Raw genomic sequence first — 23,983 nt, 5'->3', positions numbered from 1 at the left:
TCTCGGACATCTACAAAGAACTTATGGGAGCGAGGAGACGCAGACCGAGGAGCTGAAGCGTAAGTGGGAGGAGGAGCTTGGTGGTGAGATGGAGGATGGCTTATGGGCGGACGCGTTGAGCAGAGTCAATGCGACCGCAACATGCGCCAGGCTCAGCTTGATCCAATTCAAGGTGGTCCACCGGGCCCACATGACAGTGGCCAGGATGAGTAGATTCTTTGGGGTGGAGGACAGGTGTGTAAAATGTGCGGGAGGACCAGCGAATCATGTTCACATGTTCTGGGCGTGTCCAAAGCTTAGGGGATATTGGCAGGGGTTTGTGGACGTCATGTCCAGAGTATTGAAAACAAGGGTGGTAATGAGTCCAGAGGTGGCGATTTTCGGGGTGTCAGAAGACCCGGGAATCAGGGGGGAGAAAGAGGCAGATGTTCTGGCCTTTGCTTCCCTGGTAACCCGTTGATAGATTCTGCTAGCTTGGAGGGACTCAAAGCCCCTGAATTCGGAGACCTGGCTAACTGACATGGCGAGCTTTCTCGGCCTAGCTAAGACTAAGTTCGCCTTGAGAGGGTCACTGTTAGGGTTCGCCCGGAGGTGGCAACCGTTCATCGACTTCTCCGTGGAGAATTAATCGTCAGCAGCGGGGGGGGGGGGGGGGGGGTTAGGGTAGTGTAGAATAGGGGGGTAATTAGGCGGGTCTTGGCGGGATGGGATTCGATGATTGCACTATTTTTCTTGTTCTGTGTACACTTTTTTTGTACTGCTGTTTGTAATGCCAAAAAGATCTCACTAAAATTGTTTATTAAAAAAAAAGTAGTGAATTCCAAGTAATTCTCGAACTCACTCTCATTATTGTGTGAATATGTGGGAGGGTGCATGAGCCCTATGACAGTGCAACATCTGTAGGAATCAGCTCCTGGAGAACTGTTGTGCGGAAAGTGGACAGACTGTTGTCGTAAACATGAAGGCCCTGGAGGAGAGATGAGATGTATACGAAAGTTCAAATGTTGATACTGAACACAATTAGGATAATGATATTTCATTTTCAGTTCAAAAAAAGTCAACATGATCGATTGTTATATGACAATATAACCTCATATATGACCAATATAGCCTCACAGCGCCAGTGACTTGGGTTCAATTCCGGCCTTGGTTGACTGTATCTGTAGAGCTTGCATATTCCACCAGTGTTTGCATGGGGTTTCCTCTGGATACGCCATTTTAAATGCTGCCCCGATCCCTCCACCCCTCCTTCGGACACCCCACCGCGACCTCCGGAGCCCCCCCCCACTGCCCCAATTTACCTCATAGGGTGTCCTCGAGCATCCCCTCACCCCACCTCTTAAGGGCAGGGTGCCCCCAGGCCCGATGCCTCGCATGGGAAACATGGCACCTTGCCAGCCTGTCAGTACCAAGGTGTCCGGGTGCCAGTGGGAGTGCCAGGGTACCACCCTGCCCAGAGCCCGATCACTCGGGTGCCGCTGATGGCCTGTGAGCCCCCCCCCCCTCATTTTATGTGGACCAGTGCTCAACGGCACCATGGCAAAGTCTCCTAGGTGAGGCTCTTTGTTCCCGGGCCTCGAGGGAATCAGGCGCTAATTGCTTATTTAAATAAGTTAATCTGGATCTCGCCTAGCGAGGGTGAGATCCAGATTGTAACGTCTCACGAGTTCTCGTTATGTCTTGCGGGTTCTCGTTATATCTCATGAGGCGTTCACAGTGTCGCAAATCTCACAAGATTTAACGGCCTAGTTGCGTCACCATGTCAGGCTCAATGAGGCCTTTTGATCGCATCCCATATCTCTGAGAGTTAGTGTCTACAGGCCAGGAGAGGATAAATTAGTGAAAATTTGGCCTGCTCAACAATGTATGTGCAAACCCAGCAAATATATAAGTTAAGAATGTCTTAGCTTTTGTCTTTGTTGGCCACATAAGTGCACAGAATGGAGCCTTGAGTTTACATGTAAAGCTTCAGTCCACGTTATCATTAATATCAAAATTAGTGATACTGCCCCAGCCCCACAACCCTCTGAAGTAGCTGTGTTCCTGTGATTCTGGTCTCTTGTGCCTTCTCAATTTTAATCGCTCCACCACTACTGTCTATGTTTTCTGGTACCTGGGCCTTAAGCTCTGGAATTGCTTCTCTGCACTTCTCTGTTTCTCTACCTTGCTTTCCTCCTTAAAGAGATTTCTTTAAACCTATCTTTTTGACGATTGATGATCTCTTTGATGATTTTTGTCATCTGACCTAATATCTCCTTATGTGACTCGGTGTCATAGTCTGTTTTCTAATGTTCTTGTGAAGCACCTTGGGACATTTCATTAGGTTAAAGGCATTATGTAAATTTAAGCTGTTGGGTTGCCAAATTAAAAGTAACCACGACACGAATCATTTTAAACTCTTTTGTGTTCCAAAAGCAACTACGTAGCTAAGATGGGGGCTTATATTTTCTACCTATGAACTACCTGCCCGTTGATATTAATATTTGAAAATTACACTTTCATGTTACACACATCTGTTGTGCACCATTTAACCATATTAAACTAAGGGCAAATTACTGATTGCTTAGTTACACAAAAATGAGCTTGTATCAAATTTCATAACTGCAACAGATCCTTCCACCAAGATCCTTCCATCAATTTATGAAAAAGAGGAAGCAAAAATAGAATTAATATGAAGCTATTTTGCAAAATAAATACTCATTTTTAACATATCAGAGGAAATTGTCCAGTGGGGTATGAAACACTTTTAACAGTAAATGTATATAAATATATTTACTTATACATTTACTGCGATCCCCAAATAAATTATGGTTGACATTTACAGATGACAATTTGTTACTGGTGGGAACTTAAGTGGCTCAATACGAGGTTGGATAAAATTATGTTAATCAATGTGAAAAACTTAAGATCAAAATGGGAAGAGTCCACCTTTCATGTGATGAAATCACAACTGGAAGTGTGAATGCTTCAATAAAGTTCACTCCCTCATGCATTCTATCTGCTGACTGACACAGTGTGAGTAAAGCCAAATGAAGACATGAGACTTAACTTTTTACAATTAGAATGCAATCATCTTGACACTCACCACTGCAGCAGTAGGTCCATTTTGCCAGCCATCAGGGGGTTGGAAGCTATGGTACTCTGGTTGTAAAATCACAGATCCTATCCCATGCTTCAAATTTACATTTACTTTTGTTTGGTTTTGGACTAATGCTTATTACACCCAGCTTTATTTAGCCACTTACTTTTAATTGACTGCATCCACTTTTAATTGACTGCATCCAGTTAAATTATCCTGGCAGCTCAAAGCTCATGAGCGCTGCTAGTGTCATTCTGGGTTCCTTAACACCTGCACCAATGTGCACAGGGAACATTTTCTAATTAAGTAACTGACTTGAACTCATGTTTCAGATGAGTGCACGAGCGATGTACTGCTTGAGAAGCAGCAGTTCTGCCATCACTGCAATTGGACTGTGCAGTTGCCGCCTTTGTCTGGAAACAGATCTCAGTTTGTGCTGTTTTTGGATACTAGAGAAACCTTTTGATCTGTATTGTTCAGTTATATACTTGTTATACACCAAATAGACTAGCAATAAAACTCAGAATCCATTCTCTGGAGATTAGAGTCTTCTGACCTCCTGTGTTGTATATAGTGAGCACTAACACACAAAATGGGAAATAAAAGATTGCATACCAGAAAATATTGCCTGTTAACCTGTTTCATAGCTGCATTGGCAAATAGACGGACTTACTCATGCCTGTAAAGAGTTTACTTTGACCATCTACATCAGGAAGATAAATGCCATTCTCCAAGATGTTGTCACACTGCCATTCATCAGCACTGACAATATGTGATAGCTTCACATAGCTAGGCTCCACAATCACCAGCAATCTGTCACTTCATGCTGCAATTAACACATGTATCGCATTATAGTTGTATTGTCCATGTTGAGGAAGAGTTCTGTATACACTAATGTAAATAATGAAATGTCGATAAAAACTCGTTTTAAAAATAGTGAAGGATGATAGCAACAAAATGCATGTTTTACTCAGCACTGGACACTTCTGGGAGATGCTACTCTAGAATGCTGACAGCCTCGGGCTTTTGTTGTGTTTTTAATGTGTTATTACATAGTCAGCTACAGCATTGTTATCTTTTAATTTGGAATCACCTCTAAGTTAATAACTGACTCTGGGCTCTCAACCTCAAAAATAACTTTTCATTCACCACTTCTCATTCAAAATCTGAAACTTCTCCTCTCATTTTCCAGTACTTCCCTGCATATAATACACGTGGACTTTGCATCCTTATTTGCATTGGAACAACTGACAAAGCCATACCGCAATAAATCATCTGTATACTGGTTTGTTTCTGAGTTAAGTTTCTTTTTTGTAGGCTGTTAACCAGAGGCCATGGAGCTCTGTGCAGAGTTAACACTAGCACTGTTCTGTCCTGCCCTGGATTCTCTTGAGCAGCTCACTCCAGCAGATTCTGTTGTGAGACCCTCTGCAATGAAATCTATGAAATTATGAAATCTATGAAATAGGTAAACTGCTTATTTTAGGTTCTGGTTGTCTCTTATGTTCAGGAAAACCATTCATCTTCACAATCCACTTGCCTTGTTTGGCAGCAGCTGGAAAATGGAAGCAACAGTGCTCTGTGATTTGGCACCAAAAGCACATACCTGGCGGATACTTAAGTGTACATGCAGGGTGCGTTACCTGCTGTCTGCTGCCGCTTCCGGCCAGAAGACTCCACACAGCGTGATTTATTTTCATTTAAAAGGTGGCCATTCTCTTTTTTTTGGGGTGCAATAAGTATTTTTCTTTTGATAGGTAGGCACCACAGATAACATAACCAACAGAAAAGAGCATTATTTAAGCTGGTAACACAACCTAGCTTTAAAATTGTTCCAGGATGCAATTTCATTGCCACTGATGTCAAAATGCAAAAAGGCTAAATTTCTTCAAGATAGCACCTTTGGGCGCAAGTGTAGCAAGAATCAGATTCCAATACCCATGAGGGACAGGGTCTTCCTCCCAACCCTGGGGATGGAGTAGCCTAGCTGCCCCTTCAATCGCTGGGTCTCACTCACTCAGAGCTCCCAGCACAAAACCTTCGGGACACCGTCTGACACTCGGCCACCTCCACATAAACAGGGGTGAGCCCCGGGCTGCGGGCATTTATGTTTCTCTTTCCACCCTGCTGACCTCCCCCCATTGCTGACTCACCCTCTCCGACGGAGCTGCGGACATTTTCAACCTTGGCGCCATTCTCAATGTAAAAGACGGTAGCGCTTCTCCCGCGATCGGGATCACCGCGGGAATGGCGCGACCAATCGCCCTGCGACCATCCCAACACCCGCCCGTGGGTCAGACCCGTACTTTGAAAAACCCTGCTGTACATAATAAATTGTTACTTGTGTTAAAGTTACAAACCTGGTGATTGTAGCTTACTGGTCTCAACCAACGACCTCGGGTATTTTAAATAAAATCTAATTTCACCTATGTTGCAACTCCGGGTCAAATGGGGTTGGAATTACCGCGTATTAGTCCAGGGTGTTGTGACACTATTTATCCATTAAAAACATCTGTCAATACACTTTTTTTCTTTAATAAAAGGTAGAAGTGCTGGGTTCCAATAACTGGCGACCAAGGACTGATAACAATTGTTTATTCTGAGCAGCTGTTTCTACTCTTCCCGCACTCCAGGGAGAATGCCCATGATTTTGTTACATGACTCTTTAAGTAGCCAGGTCATCACGTGACCACTTGGTCTACACCCATTCTGTCTCCTATATTAATATTTCCCATCAATTACCTATACTTTTATTTGTTAGATTTTTCTTCCATTTAATCTGGCACAATCCTTTTCTTATCTCCCTGCAGTTTGCTTTTTTTCGAATAAGTAACCTTGTCACTGGCCTTTTTCTTCCTCTTATATTAGAACATAGAATATACAGTGCAGAAGGAGGCCATTCGGCCCATCGTGTCTGCACCGACCCATTTAAGTCCTCACTTCCACCCTATCCCCATAATCCAATAACCCCCCCTAACCTTTTTGGTCACTAAGGGCAATTTACCATGGCCAATCCACCTAACCTGCACCTCTTTGGACTGTGGGAGGAAACCGGAGCACCCGGAGGAAACCCACGCGGACACGGGGAGAATGTGCAGACTCCGCACAGACAGTGACCCAACAGCGAATCGAACCTGGGACCCTGGCGCTGTGAAGCCACAGTGCTAACCACTATACTACCGTGCTGCCATTCGGAGGCCATTCGGCCCATCGAGTCTACACCGACCCTGCGAAAGTGGACTCTACCTAGGCATATTCTCCCACTCTATCCCTGTAACCCTGTGCATCAATCATGGTCAATCCACCTAACCTGCACATCTTTGGACACCAGGGGCAATTTAGCATGGCCACTCCACCTAGTCTGCACATCTTTGGACTATGAGAGGAAACCGGAGCACCCAGAAGAAACCCTCAAATTGAAACAATTAAATTATTGCACTTTGATGCCAGACTGAGCCAACCAGTTAGGAACCCTAAGCCAAAAGACAGCAGTAATTGCATATATCACAAATACACAAATCAGAGGCTAGGTCATCGGAATATGGTCACTCTAATTTCTCTGTGGAACCCCAACAAAACTGAAACATTTTGAAAAAAATCAGTTTTTACTTTGAATACCGCTAACCCTCAAGAAAATATGCAAAAGACAAGCAAGGGTAGCACATGGTGTGAGTGAGACCAGAGTGAAAGAAGTGGCTGTTAAAATCATCTGCAGTTTGCTAGGACTGTGTCGGGTGAGAGAGAATAGGAAGAGACAAAAAGGATTTTGCATAAACAAACCCTGCACAGCACATCCTGCTGTGTCACCAGTGGCTTTGGCCTCCTTTCCCATCATAGCCAGGATACTTTTTTCAAGAGGGTCAGGGCGTGAGATGAGGCCTTAGAACATAGAACATTACAGCGCAGTACAGGCCCTGCGGCCCTCGATGTTGCGCCGACCTGTGAAACCAATCTAAAGCCCATCTACACTTTTCCATTATCATCCATATGTTTATCCAATGACCATTTAAATGCCCTTAAGTGTTGGTGAGTCCACTACTGTTGCAGGCATGGCATTCCACGCCCTTACTACTCTCTGAGTAAAGGACCGACCTCTGACATTTGTCCTATATCTATCTCTCCTTAATTTAAAGCTATGTCTCCTTGTGCTAGCCATCACCATCCGAGGAAAAAGGCTCTCACTGTCCACCCTATCCAATCCTCTGATCATCCTGTATGCCTCTATTAAGTCACCTCTTAACCTTCTTCTCTCTAACGAAAACAGCCTCAAGTCCCTCAGCCTTTCCTCATAAGATCTTCCCTCCATACCAGGCAACATCCTGGCAAATCTCCTCTGCAGCCTTTCCAATGCTTCCACATCCTTCCTATAATGCGGCGACCAGAACTGCACACAATACTCCAAATGCGGCCGCACCAGAGTTTTGTACAGCTGCAACATGACCTCATGTCATCTGCAAATTTACTCACCCATCCTTCTACGCCCTCCTCCAGGTCATTTATAAAAATGACAAACAGCAGTGGCCCCAAAACAGATCCTTGTGGTACACCACTAGTAACTGGACTCCAGTCTGAACATTTCCCATCAACCACCACCCTTTATCTTCTTCCAGCTAGCCAATTTCTGATCCAAACTGCTAAATCACCCTGAATCCCATGCCTCTGTATTTTCTGCAGTAGCCTACCGTGGGGAACCTTATCAAACGCTTTACTGAAATCCATATACACCACATCAACTGCTTTACCCTCGTCCACCTGTTTGGTCACCTTCTCAAAGAACTCAATAAGGTTTGTGAGGCACGACCTACCCTTCACAAAACCGTGTTGACTATGTCTAATCAAATTATTCCTTTCTAGATGATTATAAATCCTACCTCTTATAATCCTTTCCAAGACTTTGCCCACAACAGAAGTAAGGCTCACTGGTCTATGGTTACCGGGGTTGTCTCTATTCCCCTTCTTGAACAAGGGGACAACATTTGCTATCCTCCAGTCTTCTGGCACTATTCCTGTAGACAACGATGACATAAAGATCAAAGCCAAAGGCTCTGCAATCTCCTCCCTAGCTTTCCAGAGAATCCTAGGATAAATCCCATCCGGCCCAGGGGACTTATCTATTTTCACACTTTCCAGAATTGCTAACACCTCCTCCTTATGAACCTCAATCCCGTCTAGTCTAGTAGCCTGTATCTCAGTATTCTCCTCGACAACATTGTCTTTTTCCTGTGTGAATACTGATGAAAAATATTCATTTAGCACCTCTCCTATCTCCTCGGACTCCTCGCACAACTGTCCTTGACTGGCCCTACTCTTACCCTAGTCATTCTTTTATTCCTGACATACCTATAGAAAGCTTTAGGGTTTTCCTTGATCCTACCTGACAAGGACTTCTCATGTCCCCTCCTGGCTCTTCTTAGCTCTCTCTTTAGGTCCTTCCTGGCTAACTTGTAACTCACAAGCGCCCTAACTGAAACTCCACGTCTCATCTTTACATAAGCCTCCTTCTTCCTCTTGACAAGTGATTCAACTACTTTAGTAAACAGCGGTTCCCTCGCTCGACCACTACCTCTCTCCCTGACAGGTACATACTTATTAAGGACACGCAGTAGCTGTTCCTTGAACAAGCTCCACATTTCAATTGTGTCCATCCCTTGCAGTTTCCATCCCCATCCTATGCATCCTAAGTCTTGCCTAATCGCATCATAATTGCCTTTCCCCCAGCTATAACTCTTGCCCTGCGGTATATACCTATCCCTTTTCATCGCTAAAGTAAACGTAACCGAATTGTGGTCACTATCACCAAAGTGCTCACCTACCTCCAAATCTAACACCTGGCCTGGTTCATTACCCAGTACCAAATCCAATGTGGCCTCGCCTCTCGTTGGCCTATCTACATACTGTGTCAGGAAACCCTCCTGCACACATTGGACAAAAACTGACCCATCTAAAGTACCCGAACAATAGCATTTCCAGTCACTATTTGGAAAGTTAAAGTCCCCCATAACAACTACCCTGTTACTTTCGCTCCTATTCAGAATCATCTTTGCTATCCTTTCCTCTACATCTCTGGAACTTTTCGGAGGCCTACAGAAAACTCCCAACAGGGTGACCTCTACTTTCCTGTTTCTAACCTCAGCCCATACTACCTCAGTAGACGAGTCTTCATCAAACGTCCTTTCTGCCACCGTAATACTGTCCTTGACTAACAATGCCACACCTCCCCTGAGCTTACTGAAACATCTAAAGCCCGGAACCTGCAACAACCATTCCTGTCCCTGCTCTATCCATGTCTCTGAAATGGCCACAACATCGAAGTCCCAAGTACCAACCCATGCTGCAAGTTCACCGACCTTATTCCGGATGCTCCTGGCGTTGAAGTAGACACACTTCAAACCACCTTCCTGCCTGCCAGTACACTCCTGCGACCTTGATACCTCACTCATGACCTCACTACTCTCAACCTCCTGTACACTGGAGCTACAATTCAGGTTCCCACCCCCCTGCTGAATTAGATTCACCCTCCCGAAGAGCATTAGCAAATCCCCCCCCCCCCCCCAGGATATTGGTACCCATCTGGTTCAGGTGTAGACCATCCCGTTTGTAGAGGTCCCACCTACCCCAGAATGAGCATCAATTATCCAGGTATCTGAATCCCTCCCTCTGCACCATCCTTGTAGCCACGTGTTCAACAGATCTCTCCCCCTATTCCTTATCTCGCTAGCACGTGGCACGGGTAACAACCCAGAGATAATAACTCGTAAGATTCCACCCTAGCTCCCTGAATACCTGCCTTACATCCCCTCCCTTTTCCTGCCTATGTCGTTGGTGCCTATGTGGACCACGACTTGGGGCTGCTCCCCCTCCCCCTTAAGGATCCCGAAAACATGATCCGAGACATCACGGACCCAGTCTCGTTCCCACAGATTCTCCTATCTGTCCCCCTAACTATGGAGTCCCCAATGACTAATGCTCTACTCCTCTCCCCCCTGCCCTTCTGAGCAACAGGGACAGACTCTGTGCCAGAGACCTGTACCCCATGGCTTACCCCTGGTAAGTCGTCCCCCCACCAGTATCCAAAGCGGTATACTTGTTACTAAGGGGAATGACCACAGGGGATCCCTGTACTGACTGCTTCCTCACAGCCCCTCTCACCGTCACCCATCTATCTTCATTCTTCGGAGTAACTACATCCCTGAAGCTTCTATCTATGACCATCTCTGCCTTCCGAATGATCCAAAGTTCATCCAGCTCCAGCTCCAGTTCCCTAACGCGGTTTCTGAGGAGCTGGAGATGGGTGCACTTCCCACAGGTGAAATCAGCAGGGACACTGACAGTGTCCCTCACCTCAAACATTCTGCAGGAGGAACATTGCACTGCCTTCCCTGCCATCCTCTCTAGCTAACTTGCAGATAAAACAAGAAAAAGAAAGAAAGAAAGAGCTTACCTGATATTCACTCAACCCCTTAGGTTAGAGGAGCTGGAAGGGTGGGGGACCTACTATGATGGCGGCCTGTTGCCTTCTGTCTGCTCTATTCAATGAATTTGGAGAATGTGGCTGTGATTGTGGAAGGGCTGCCCGTGTCTGTTTGAGGTGTGAGCACTGGCTCAGCAAGGGGTGTGTAATATTGATGACTGTGTTAGTATGAGGAGAAGGACGTCTAGTGAATGGTGGCACAGTGCAGAGTATTGGGGGAAGACAGTATTGAAAATGCGGTGTTTGTTGTAAGTAATTAGGTTTTGAGTGGTGTAGCTGTGATGCGAAATATTTTAGCAATTCTCTTATCTTAACAAATCCAGTGGATTTTGATCCTTTTGAAGCTGTGACCTTGAGGCAATGTTCTTGGCATTGATGTCCTCACTGATCTCTTCTCACTGCATCTTCAGTAGATATTGGGAGAGCTTCCTGTCCCCCTAGGGAATAAAGGATGTTCCTTCTCCTCTCTGTGGTCTCCACCAACACCACCAGCACAACATTGGAGCTTTTTGATGCCAGCACACTCTCTCTTTCAGCCATTTTGTCAAAATATTGTGTCGTATTTGTAGCCAGAATCCACTTCCCTTTCAGAGGTGCTAGCTGCATTAGAGTAGCAACTTGGCTTCCCAGACAGATGTAAAGTTGGGTAATGCTGGCTTTATGCACGAATCATTCTAATCAGCAGGTCACACAAATGTTGCTTGCTGTCTGCATTAGTATTCACCAGTGCGGTTAGTCCGTGCATTCCATGCTCCCACTCCTCCCCACCTCTCTCATACTCTAGTTATGAAGTGCAATATGATTTCTAGGCTTTTGACTTTAACTGAAGACATCTTTATGGGGAACAGTAAGATGTCATTATTTACTCATGGTCTTATACACATTACTAGAAGTTTCCCTGGGCAAACCATTGTCTGGACATAGACCATCTCTCCTATAATTTTTATTATCCCTACAAAGTAATAAATTCATTGCTGCTGTAGTTTTTCTTTTAAATATTATTCTCCTGTCCAAATGTGCCATCTGCCAGAAAGAGCAAGAATGATTTTTTTTACAATTTATAATTATCGCTACTTTGTTTTATCAAATTTGTCATTGCCCTTGTTGAGTTTAAGTACTTTCTATAACTTCCATGGCATAGGGTCCAAAGCTAAATGTTAACTCATGTTCTGACTCTCACATAATATGCATTTCTAGCTACATTTTCTAGAATAAGATGAAAAGAAAATTCTAATCTATTCTTTTCATTGTTTTTCACCGTTATACAAATTACAAAATTTCAGCAAAGCTGGTACAACCTTGACTTAACATTCATGAAGATGATGTGGAGATGCCAGCGTTGGACTGGGGTGAGCCCAGTAAGACATCTTACAACACCAGGTTAAAGTCCAACAGGTTTGTTTCGAATAATTAGCTTTCGGAGTACTGCTCCTTCCTCAGGTGAATTCAGGTGAAGATGGTTGACATGAATATCTTTAGGACTCACTGGAGATAATTATAAACCACAAGTGCTTGTGGGCTAGAATAAACAGCAGTGTCCCCCCAGCCCAACTAGCAAACATGTAAACACTCCCACGATCTGACCAAAAGCTGCCATCCCTGTCATAATATACACCAGCATATCATGGTGCAGACACACACACTGATGGACACACAGCAAGACCAATCAACACACACAACACTGCAGCCAATCACCAGTTAGAGCACACTCACTATAAAGACAGAGGGCATCAGTTTTCCCGCTCATTCGGGATGCAGACTCTCAGAAGGACAGAGCTTACAGCACAGATCTTCACCATGTGCTGAGTGCATAGACTGGTTAGGACCAGCATAGGTCTTTAGTTTAATCCAACATCGTGTTAACCCACAGTGAAAGTATGTTCAGCAGTTTCTAGCTTAATAAAATAGTGTTATACTATTTTAAGTGTTGGTAGCCTGTATGTGTTCCACGGATCCAGAGTACCCAACACATCATGGTACCAGTAGTTGAGGGATGTTAGAACTTCTTAGACCTACCTGCAGGTGATCTGCCTTCCCCCAGCATACAGCCATCCTGCAAAATGCACAGCGTCTGCCCGCCGCCGCCGCTCCGCATCACCGGTAACCTAGGGGCCAACTGGAAGATATTCAAACAATGCGTCCAGCTCTACCTTGAAACCACAGACCGGGAAGCTGCCTCAGACACCAAGAAGATCGCTCTCTTCCTATCCACGGCTGGGGAACATGCCAGCCACATTTTCAATTCTCTCACCTTTGCTGATGGTGAAGATAAATCAAAATTCAAGACGGTCACTGTGACATCGAGGTGAATGAACGTTTTGAGCGCGATGTATTCCAACAGCATTTGCAGGGTAAAGATGAACCAGTGGCTCATGCCAACTTGAAGTGACGCACAGGTCACGCAAAGCCATCCTTCCCTTTGAAATCGCGGGCTCCTCGAAAGCCTCCCTGCTTGGCGCGCAGGCATGCAAGCTGTTGAACTTAGTTCAGAGAGCTCACTCTCTCTCTCCTGCTGACGCGACTGCCTTTCAGGACACTGACTTCAGGGCGCAGCTCGACGCCATTATTAACCAGTACCACAACGTCTTCGAGGGCATGGGCACGCTCCCGTACACCTATAAGATCTTATTAAAACCGAATGCCACACCTGTGATGCATGCACCTCGCAGGGTCCCAGCACCCCTTAAGGACCGCCTCAAGCAGCAGCTGCAGGACCTCCAGAACCAAGGAGTGATTTCCAAAGTCACGGAACCGACCGACTGGGTCAGATCCATGGTATGTGTAAAAAAGCCTTCCGGCGAATTGAGACTTTGCATTGATCCCAAGGATCTAAATCGCAATATTATGAGAGAGCACTATCCAATTCCCAAGCGCGAAGAGCTCACATGTGAGATGGCTCGCGCCAAGCTCGTCACCAAACTCAACGCCTCAAAAGGATTCTGGCAAATCCAGCTCGATGAATCCAGCAGGAAAGTCTGCACGTTCAATACCCCCTTTGGAAGATATTGTTACAACAGGATGCCGTTTGGGATCATCTCTGCATCAGAAGTGTTCCATAGGATTATGGAACAAATGATGGAAGGTATTGAAGGTGTTCGCGTCTATGTCGCTGTCATAATCATTTGGTCCACCACCACATGTTAGTCGCCTCCAGCGCTTATTCAGACGTATACATGAGCATGGCCTCCGCCTCAACAGGGCCAAATGCTCTTTTGGTCAGACAGAGATTAAGTTCCTCGGGGACCACATCTCCCAGTTGGGTGTGCAGCCGGATGCGGACAAGGTAGCTGCCATCACAGCTATGAAAACACCAGAGGACAAGAAGGCGGTCCTCCGATTTCTGGGCAATGGCAATTTTTTAGGGAAATTCATCCCTAACCTCGCCTCTCATACCACGGCTCTCAGGAACCTGGTCAGGAAGACGACAGACTTGCAATGACTCCCTGCCCACGAGCGCGAATGGAGGGAACTCAAGGCAAAACTGACCACGGCCCCGGTCTAAGCCTTCTTTGACCAGCAAAGGAGACCAAAATTTCGACCGATGCCAGTCAGTCCGGCATTGGGGCAGTGCTCCTTTAACGTGATGAGGCCTCATCATGGGCCCCCGTTGCATATGCGTCGCGTGCGATGACCCCCACGGAGCAGCGCTAGTCGCAGATAGAAAAGGAGTGCCTGGGCCTTCTGTTGTTAAATTTCACGATTATGTCTACGGACTGTCAATTCACCGTCGAGACCGACCATCGCCCGCTGGTCAATATAATACAGAAAGACTTGAATGACATGACGCCTCGCCTCCAGCGTATTCTTCTCAAGCTCCGGCGATACGACTTCCAACTGGTATACATCCCAGGCAAGGACTTCATCATTGCTGACGCTCTCTCCAGGGCAGTCAACACTCCATGTGACCCAGCGGGATTTGACTGCCAGGTTGACGCCTATGTAGCATTCGCGGCCTCCAATCTACCTGCCTCGGATGAACGCCTCGTCCAAATTTGCCGCGAGACAGCGGCTGACCCCTTGCTACAGCGTGTCATGCGCCACCTAACAGACGGGTGGCTCAAGGGCCAATGCCCTCAGTTCTATAATGTCAGAGATGATCTGGCAGTAGTAGACAGGGTTTTTCTAAAACTGGCCGGATTGTCATTCCCCATAGCATGCGCCAGCTTGTCCTGGAACAACTACACGAGGGCCAACTTGGCGTGGAAAAGTGCCGCCGACGGGCCCGAGAGGCAGTGTACTGGCCCGGCATTAATGAGGACACAGCCAACACAGTGCTCGACTGCCCCACTTGTCAGCGCTTCCTGCCGGCCCAACCATGTGGGACCCTGCAGCCCCATGAGTTGGTCACGTCACCAAGGACCAAGGTGGGCATCGACCTGTTCCACGTGCTGGGTAGAGACTATGTCCTGATCATGGACTACTTTTCGAATTACCCGGAGGTGATATGGTTGCACGACCTCACCTCGTCTGCAGTCATTCGTGCATGTAAAGAAACCTTTGCTCGACACGGCATCCCGCTCACGGTTATGTCGGACAATGGCCCCTGCTTCGCCAGCCAAGAATGGTCTAACTTTGCCAGGCAGTACAATTTTGCCCATGTGACATCCAGTCCCCTGTACCCCCAAACCAACGGCAAAGCAGAGAAGGGAGTACATATCGTCAAACGGGTCCTATGCAAGGCTGCCGATGCTGGGTCCGATTTCTACCTTACCTTGCTGGCCTATCGCTCCGCCCCACTGTCCACTGGCCTGTCGCCAGCCCAATTACTCATGAATCGCACCCTGAGGACGACAGTGCCATCCATCCATGTCCCAGACCTTGACCACGTTCCGGTCCTTCGCCGGATGCAGCTGTCTCGTGCACAACTCAAGGCGGCTCATGACTCCCGCGCAGCTGGTCTCCCTGCTCTGGCTCCAGATGACAATGTCTGCGTCCATCTTCCGAATAGTGGCTGGTCTGCAACCGCTGTTGTTCTTCGGCAGGTGGCCCCCCGCTCGTTCCTGGTTCGTCTACTGGATGGCTCTATTCTGCACCGCAATCGACACACCCTTCGTCTCGTTCCACGCTCGCCATGTGATCTTCCAGTGTCGCCTCGCCCTCCTGCTGACCCTGCCACGAACTATGCAGAGCTCCCTGTCACTCTGCCTCCCCCTGACTTTGACGCAGTCCAGCCAGCTCCTGAACCGGCAGCTCTTGACCCACCCTTGAAGCGGTCAACCAGAATTCGTCCACCACCTCAGAGACTAAATTTATGAACTCTTTGAATTTATGGACTCTCTGAATTGTTTTGTTGCTTTGTTTGATCGTTTCCCTGGTTTGTATATCGTGTTGATCTCGTTACTCTGGTTGCATACTGCTGCTCTGCACCAGGCACCTTCCCATGTAAATAGCTTAGTTCTCATGTATGTAGTCCTGTAAATATGTCTTCGCACCCCACACGTAGTTAGGATCATTATTTATTGCCACAAACATACATTTTTTTATAAAAGGGGTGATGTCATAATATACACCAGTATATCATGGTGCAGACACAAACACTGATGGACACACAGCAAGACCAATCAACACGCACAACACCGCAGCAAATCACCAGTTAGAGCACACTCACTATAAAGACAGAGGGCATCAGTTTTCCCGCTCATTCGGGATGCAGCCTCTCAGAAGGACAGAGCTTACAGCACTGATCTTCACCATGTGCTGAGTGCATAGACTGGTTAGGACAGGCATAGGTCTTTAGTTTAATCTAACATCGTGTTAACCCACAGTGAAAGTATGTTCAGCAGTTTCTAGCTTAATAAAATAGTGTTGTACTATTTTAAGTGTTGGTAGCCTGTATGTGTTCCACGGATCCTGAGCACCCAACACATCAATCCCCACCCACCCCGAACTATCTGACTGCCCCCAACTCCCCTTTCTGATCACTTACCTCCTCGGCAATGTCAGATTCCCGACTGTAGACTGGAACCACAGATCTACTCACCCAAGTTCCAAATTGGCTGGCTTTGGACAGCAAACTGGGACTTTTTAAAAAATCAGGTCCTGACGCTAACTTTAGCAGAACCTTCGCGAAACCCACTCTTTCTTGGCTGCTAAACCTTCCTGCTCTCTTCACAACTACCTTTCATGGTTGGGACGATTGCTTTTGAAATCATTGTTTGTCTGATTGGTGGTAAAGTATAACCTATCCCATAGCCACTGAAATTTAGAACAAACATCAGTTCCAAATCTGTATCAATTTATTCATCAAGGAATGTAAGAGGCGTTATTTTATGAATTAACATTCCAGATGGGCATGTTGTGAATTGGGCTCAATTTCTCCCCCCATTGATTTTCTGTTCAATAAAATTAAGTGGGATCAGGTGCCTGTGCCTGAAATCCCAATTTGCACTTCCAGCATGCAAAGTTCTGCACTGGGAGTTCAAATACATAAAATTATTCCCACTGTTTTTACATATATAGTGGATTTGGCATAAACAATGTTTTGGGAAGTTGCAAGATGTATCGCTTGATAAGGAAACGATTATGTGGTGCAATAGATATTTATATTTTAGTCTGCCACTGGGAATAATGAGCTGATTAAATAGAAAGAAAACTATTGTGAAATATGAAATGGAGAAAGGAATTCTGACAATGCTAAAATAAATGGAACTGGTAAAAATACAACAATGGAAAGTTTTACTAATCTGTAAAAGTTATCAAAAGTAAACAGAAGTTAAAATAAATAAATGTGAAATATGAACATACCAAAGTGCGCAGGAAAAGAATGAAGCCTATCTGATCCTGGGGACATGGAGTTTTCTGTGCACAAGTCACACAATCTTCTGGGTACAATGAAACAGAAAAAACCTTAAGTCAATTTAGGAAAATGTTTTGGAAATTCCTCTCCAATTGCCAATGGTAATCACACTTCGTATTCTAGATATAGCTATAGAAACTTAACAAAATATGTTCTATTTCATCTGTGAAAACGGATACAAAATATATATTTAACAATGCTGGTATTATCTTATTTCCCTTTAGTCACATAATTTGCCATTAATGGGCCCACAGCCTTCTTCAGTACTCTTTCCCTCTCAATACAGTTGTAAAAATATTTGTTTTTATATGCCTCGCAAGTTTTTTTCATATTCTATTTGATTTTTTAATGATTTTTTATTACCCATCTCACTGGATTTCAGCTTATTGAGCTGAATTTTCCTGGCTAGGTTGCGATCCCAATGTTTGCCTCAATTTTATGCAGGAACCAGGAAGTAGCCATGGTGGGATATTGGTCGTGATTTTCCAGGAGGCAGCCAATCAAGAAGTGTCTCTGGGAGCCCTATCCAATCAATGACGGCAGGTGGACCAGGGAAACAGAAGGCTCAATCCATCCGTTGGGCCTGCAAATATGTCTGGCCGGCAGCCCCAATTGCAGAGGTGGGTGCCGCTGAGACAGGTAAATGCAAGAGTGCCTCAAAATGGAGGAGCTCTCTGCAGCATTCCTCCAAAGGATGGCTTGCATTCATGGTGGCCATTGCATCCCTGTGGGTCTGTGCTGCGGGGATTAAGTAAATGAAGAGGTGAAGTCCAGAAACATATATATATACAAAGTCAATTATGCAAGACGATACTTTGAATGCGAGTCTTTGCAGGTAATTAAGTCTTTACCGGTCCAGACGGCGAACTGGAGAGAGGGATAATCACAGGTTAAAGTGGTGTGAATTGTCTCAAACCACGACAGTTGGTAGGATTTCGCAAGCCCAGGCCAGGTGGTGGGGGGTGAATTAATGCGACATGAATCCAAGGTCCCGGTTGAGGCCGTACTCATGTGTGCGGAACTTGGCTATAATAAGCATATATGAGGTTTAGCACACTGGGCTAAATCGCTGGCTTTTAAAGCAGACCAAGGCAGGCCAGCAGCACGGTTCAATTCCTGTACCAGCCTCCCCGAACAGGCGCCGGAATGTGGCGACTAGGGGCTTTTCACAGTAACTTCATTTGAAGCCTACTTGTGACAATAAGCGACTTTCATTTCAATCAAACCTCTCGTTCTTTTGAACATTTTTCAATGAGGTCACCTCTTAACCTCTTTTCTGAGGAAAATAATCCTAACTTTCTCAACTCCCTTCATAACTGAAGTCCCTTCTCTACAATCTCTAAGGCCTTGACATCACTCCTGAAACCTGATACCAAGAATTGTTCACAATACTCCAGCTAAGGTCATACCAATGATTTTTAAAGTTCTAGCGTGATCTCTTAGCTTTGTATTCTGTGCCTCTATTTATAAATCCAAGTAACCTATATGCATTCTTAACCCCTTACTTGTCCTGCTACCTTTAAGGACTTGTCAACATCGTCACCAACGTCTCCCTGCTCATTATACTTGTCAAAATCATGCCATTTATTGTACACTATCTTTCCACATTAATCATCCAAAGTGCATGACTTCATACTGCTCTAACCACAAGTGAACTTAATTTTTCTTCTGCTGTTCCTATCTCACAGCATTCCCCAATTTTCCTTCTCAAATATCCCCATATTTCTAAAGAAGGAATAGATTAGTACATATAATAAAAATATCCAGTGAATGTTAAAGATTTGTTAGCTCAATTGGACATTCTGAATTCTCCCTCAATGTATCCGCACAGGCGCCGTAGTGTGGTGACTAGGGGATTTTCACAGTAACTTCATTGTAGTGTTAATGTAAGCCTACTTGTGACACTAATACAGATTATTATGTTTGTATGAGTTTGTTTGTGTGCTGGGAGAAAGGTAATGCTATTTTTATTGGAGGCTGTGTGTAGTAGGTGCATCAAGAGGCAGGAAGTTGGGCATAAGGGTAACTTCACTTGTGGTTACCCAGTTCCAAAGAAGATTGCCAAGTAACTCGGGTAATATGGAGTCACTGGCACAGATTGTTACTTCTTTACCGTAGACTTTTTTCTGAGTTGTAGCTTCTGGATTGCTTCATCAATCTCCAATGCTTTATTTCTAACATAATCTAATTGTTATTTATTTTAAGGAATTTACTCCTGGTGCCATGTAGTGCTCTTTGTGCAGCTTATTTCTGGATGGTTGGCATAGTGTTCATAAAGACCACAGAATAGCTTTTACCTTAAACAAAGCTATGATTTTATTTACATGACTAAACTGGGATACGACACTTAGACCTTAAGAATACGCAACTGGACTTCCGGGTGCGGCAATGACCAGCTGAGTCGCACGTTTCGGCAGCTCCCGGTGGAACGGACTTTTGGGCTCTTAATAAGAGCCCCAACGGCAATTTTAACGGCTAAAAGTACTGTGCGGTGAACCAGAAGGGAATCCCCCCTGGATACGGATGAAAAAAGGAGAGGAAGGTGGCCGGATTGCGGTGGATCCTTTAGAGCAGCGGCAAGGAAGGCAAGCAAAAATCAAGATGGCGTCGGAAGGTGGCAGTTTAATATGGGGCCCTGAACAACATGAGTTTTTGAAACGCTGCGTGGAAGAACTCAAAAAGGAATTGAAGAAGGAGCTGTTGGCCCCGATATTACAGGCGATCGAAGGGCTAAAGGAGGAGCAAAAGACCCAGGAGCGGGAGCTTCGGGTCGTGAAGGCAAAGGCTGCCGAGAATGAGGACGACATACAGGGCCTGGTGGTGAAGACGGAGATGCACGAGGCACACCATAAACGATGTGTGGAAAGGCTGGAGGCGCTGGAGAACAACGCGAGGAGGAACAACCTAAGGATTCTTGGTCTTCCTGAACGTGCGGAGGGAGCGGACGTCGGGGCATATGTGAACACGACGCTGCACTCGTTAATGGGAGCGGAGGCCCCGGCGGGTCCGCTGGAGGTGGAGGGAGCATACCGAGTGATGGCGCGAGGACCGAGAGCAGGAGAAATTCCTAGAGCCATAGTGGTGAGATTCCTCCGTTTTAAGGACAGAGAGATGGTCCTTAGATGGGCAAAGAAAACTCGGAGCAGTAAGTGGGAGAACGCGGTGATCCGCGTATACCAAGACTGGAGTGCGGAGGTGGCGAGAAGGAGGGCGAGCTTTAATCGGGCCAAGGCGGTGCTTCACAAAAAGAAGATAAAATTCGGAATGCTGCAGCCGGCAAGACTGTGGGTCACACATCAAGGGAGGCACCACTACTTTGAGACGGCGGTTGAGGCGTGGACTTTTATTGTGGAAGAAAAATTGGAATGAGCGGGTTATTAAAAAAAAGAACGTTTGAAACAAAGTGGTGGGGTGAGTATGGGGGGCGAAGAGGGGGGCAAAAAGGGGGGAAAGAGGAGTTTTATGTTATTAATCCTGCGATGTGGTAACTTTTCTCTCTTCCACAGGTGGTGGGGGGAGGAAAGGAGGTGGAAGAGATGGGGCGTTGGCCATTGGGGGCGGGGCCAAGGGGGAAGCGCGGGCTCGGCTCCCGCGCTATGATAATCATGGCGGGAATAGGGAAGCAGGAAGGAGGGGGCGTCGCACGGTGCGAGCCGAGGTCACGGGCGGAAGCCGAGGTCGGCCAGAGTTTGCTGACTTCTGGGAGCAACATGCGGGGTGTAACTACGCTAGTGGGGGAACTAGCGGGGGGGTTGGGAGGTGGGAATTATTGGGCTGCTGCTGCTGGGGAGAGGGGGAGCTGGCATGGGGTGGGATGGGCGGGGGGGGCACCGCCTGGGGGGGACACAGCTGCGTGGGAACCAGGTGAGGAGCTGGAAAAAGGGGATGGCTAATCGACAAGGGGGGGGGTAAAAAGCCCCCCAACCCGGCTGATCACGTGGAACGTGAGAGGGCTGAACGGGCCGATAAAGAGGGCACGGGTACTCGCACACCTTAAGAAACTTAAGGCAGACGTGGTAATGTTACAGGAAACGCACTTGAAACTGATAGACCAGGTGAGACTACGCAAAGGTTGGGTGGGGCAGGTGTTCCATTCGGGGCTAGATGCGAAAAACAGGGGGGTGGCTATATTAGTGGGGAAGCGGGTAATGTTTGAGGCAAAGACTATAGTGGCGGATAGCGGGGGCAGATACGTGATGGTGAGTGGCAAACTACAGGGGGAGACGGTGGTTTTGGTAAACGTATATGCCCCGAACTGGGATGATGCCAATTTTATGAGGCGTATGCTAGGACGCATCCCGGACCTAGAGGTGGGAAAGTTGGTAATGGGGGGAGATTTCAATACGGTGTTGGAACCAGGGCTGGACAGGTCGAGGTCCAGGACTGGAAGGAGGCCGGCAGCAGCCAAGGTGCTTAAAGATTTTATGGAGCAGACGGGAGGAGTAGACCCGTGGAGATTTAGCAGACCTAGGAGTAAGGAGTTTTCGTTTTTCTCCTATGTCCACAAAGTCTATTCGCGAATAGACTTTTTTGTTTTGGGAAGGGCGTTGATCCCGAAGGTGAAGGGAACGGAGTATACGGCTATAGCTATTTCGGATCACGCTCCACATTGGGTGGACTTCGAGATAGGGGAGGAAACAGAAGGGCGCCCACCCTGGAGAATGGACATGGGACTAATGGCAGATGAGGGGGTGTATCTAAGGGTGAGGGGGTGCATTGAAAAGTACTTGGAACTCAATGATAATGGGGAGGTCCAGGTGGGAGTGGTCTGGGAGGCGCTGAAGGCAGTGGTTAGAGGGGAGCTGATATCAATAAGGGCACATAAAGGAAAGCAGGAGAGTAGGGAACGGGAGCGGTTGCTGCAAGAACTTCTGAGGGTGGACAGGCAATATGCGGAGGCACTGAAGGAGGGACTGTACAGGGAGAAGCAAAGGCTACACGTAGAATTTGACTTGCTGACAACGGGTACTGCAGAGGCACAGTGAGGAAGGCACAGGGTGCACAGTACGAATATGGGGAGAAGGCGAGCAGGTTGCTGGCCCACCAATTGAGGAAGAGGGGAGCAGCGAGGGAAATAGGGGGAGTGAGGGATGAGGAAGGAGAGATGGAGCGGGGAGCGGAGAGAGTGAATGGAGTGTTCAAGACATTTTATAAAAAATTATACGGAGCTCAGCCCCCGGATGGGAGGGAGAGAATGATGGGCTTTATGGACCGGCTGGAATTTCCCAAGGTGGAGGAGCAGGAAAGGGTGGGACTGGGAGCACAGATTGAAATAGAGGAAGTAGTGAAAGGAATTAGGAGCGTGCAGGCGGGGAAGGCTCCGGGGACCGGATGGATTCCCAGTTAAATTTTACAGGAAATATGTGGACTTGCTCGCCCCGCTACTGATGAGGACCTTTAATGAGGCAAAGGAAAGGGGACAGCTGCCCCTGACTATGTCTGAGGCAACGATATCGCTTCTCCTAAAGAAGGAAAAGGACCCGCTGCAATGCGGGTCCTATAGACCTATTTCCCTCCTAAATGTAGACGCTAAGATTCTGGCCAAGGTAATGGCAATGAGGATAGAGGACTGTTTCCCGAGGGTGGTCCATGAGGACCAAACCGGGTTTGTGAAGGGGAGACAGCTGAATACGAATATACGGAGGCTGCTAGGGGTAATGATGATGCCCCCACCAGAGGGGGAAGCGGAGATAGTGGTGGTGATGGATGCCGAGAAAGCATTTGATAGAGTGGAGTGGGATTATTTGTGGGAGGTGCTGAGGAGATTTGGTTTTGGAGATGAGTATGTTGGATGGGTGCAGCTGTTGTATAGGGCCCCAGTGGCGAGTGTGGTCACGAATGGACGGGGATCTGCATACTTTCGGCTCCACAGAGGGACAAGGCAGGGATGCCCTCTGTCCCCATTACTGTTTGCACTGGCGATTGAGCCCCTGGCAATAGCATTGAGGGGTTCCAAGAAGTGGAGGGGAATACTTAGAGGAGGAGAAGAACACCGGGTATCTCTGTATGCGGATGATTTGTTGTTATGTGTAGCGGACCCGGCGGAGGGGATGCCAGAGATAATGCGGACACTTCGGGAGTTTGGAGAATTCTCAGGATATAAACTGAACATGGGGAAAAGTGAGTTGTTTGTGGTGCATCCAGGGGAGCAGAGCAGAGAAATAGAGGACTTTCCGCTGAGGAAGGTAACAAGGGACTTTCGTTACTTGGGGATCCAGATAGCTCAGAATTGGGGTACATTGCATAGGTTAAATTTAACGCGATTGGTGGAACAAATGGAGGAGGACTTCAAGAGATGGGACATGGTATTCCTGTCACTGGCAGGGAGGGTGCAGGCGGTTAAAATGGTAGTCCTCCCGAGATTCCTCTTTGTGTTTCAGTGCCTCCCGGTGCTGATCACAAAGGCTTTTTTCAAAAGGATCGAAAAGAGTATCATGAGTTTTGTGTGGGCCGGGAAGACCCCGAGAGTGAGGAAGGGATTCTTACAGCGTAGTAGGGATAGGGGGGGGCTGGCACTACCGAGCCTAAGTGAGTACTACTGGGCCGCCAATATCTCAATGGTGAGTAAGTGGATGGGAGAAGAGGAGGGAGCGGCGTGGAAGAGATTGGAGAGGGCGTCCTGTAGGGGGACTAGCCT

General features: G+C 46.9%; 1 long non-coding RNA gene across 1 annotated transcript in view; it reads right to left on the bottom strand.

Moving 5' to 3' along the window:
• Positions 1 to 23,983, bottom strand: part of LOC140408794 (uncharacterized) — a 39,886-nt gene that overhangs the window by 7,715 nt on the left and 8,188 nt on the right. The window contains exon 2 of the long non-coding RNA XR_011940203.1: positions 17,295 to 17,371. This is a non-coding gene — a long non-coding RNA (uncharacterized lncRNA). The remainder of the gene's footprint in view (positions 1 to 17,294; positions 17,372 to 23,983) is intronic.

This window comes from Scyliorhinus torazame, chromosome 3 (genome assembly GCF_047496885.1).
Source record: "Scyliorhinus torazame isolate Kashiwa2021f chromosome 3, sScyTor2.1, whole genome shotgun sequence".
Classification (NCBI taxonomy): domain Eukaryota; kingdom Metazoa; phylum Chordata; class Chondrichthyes; order Carcharhiniformes; family Scyliorhinidae; genus Scyliorhinus; species Scyliorhinus torazame.
The sequence above is the reverse complement of the archived record's forward strand: the minus strand, read 5'-3'. Positions and strand labels throughout refer to the sequence as shown.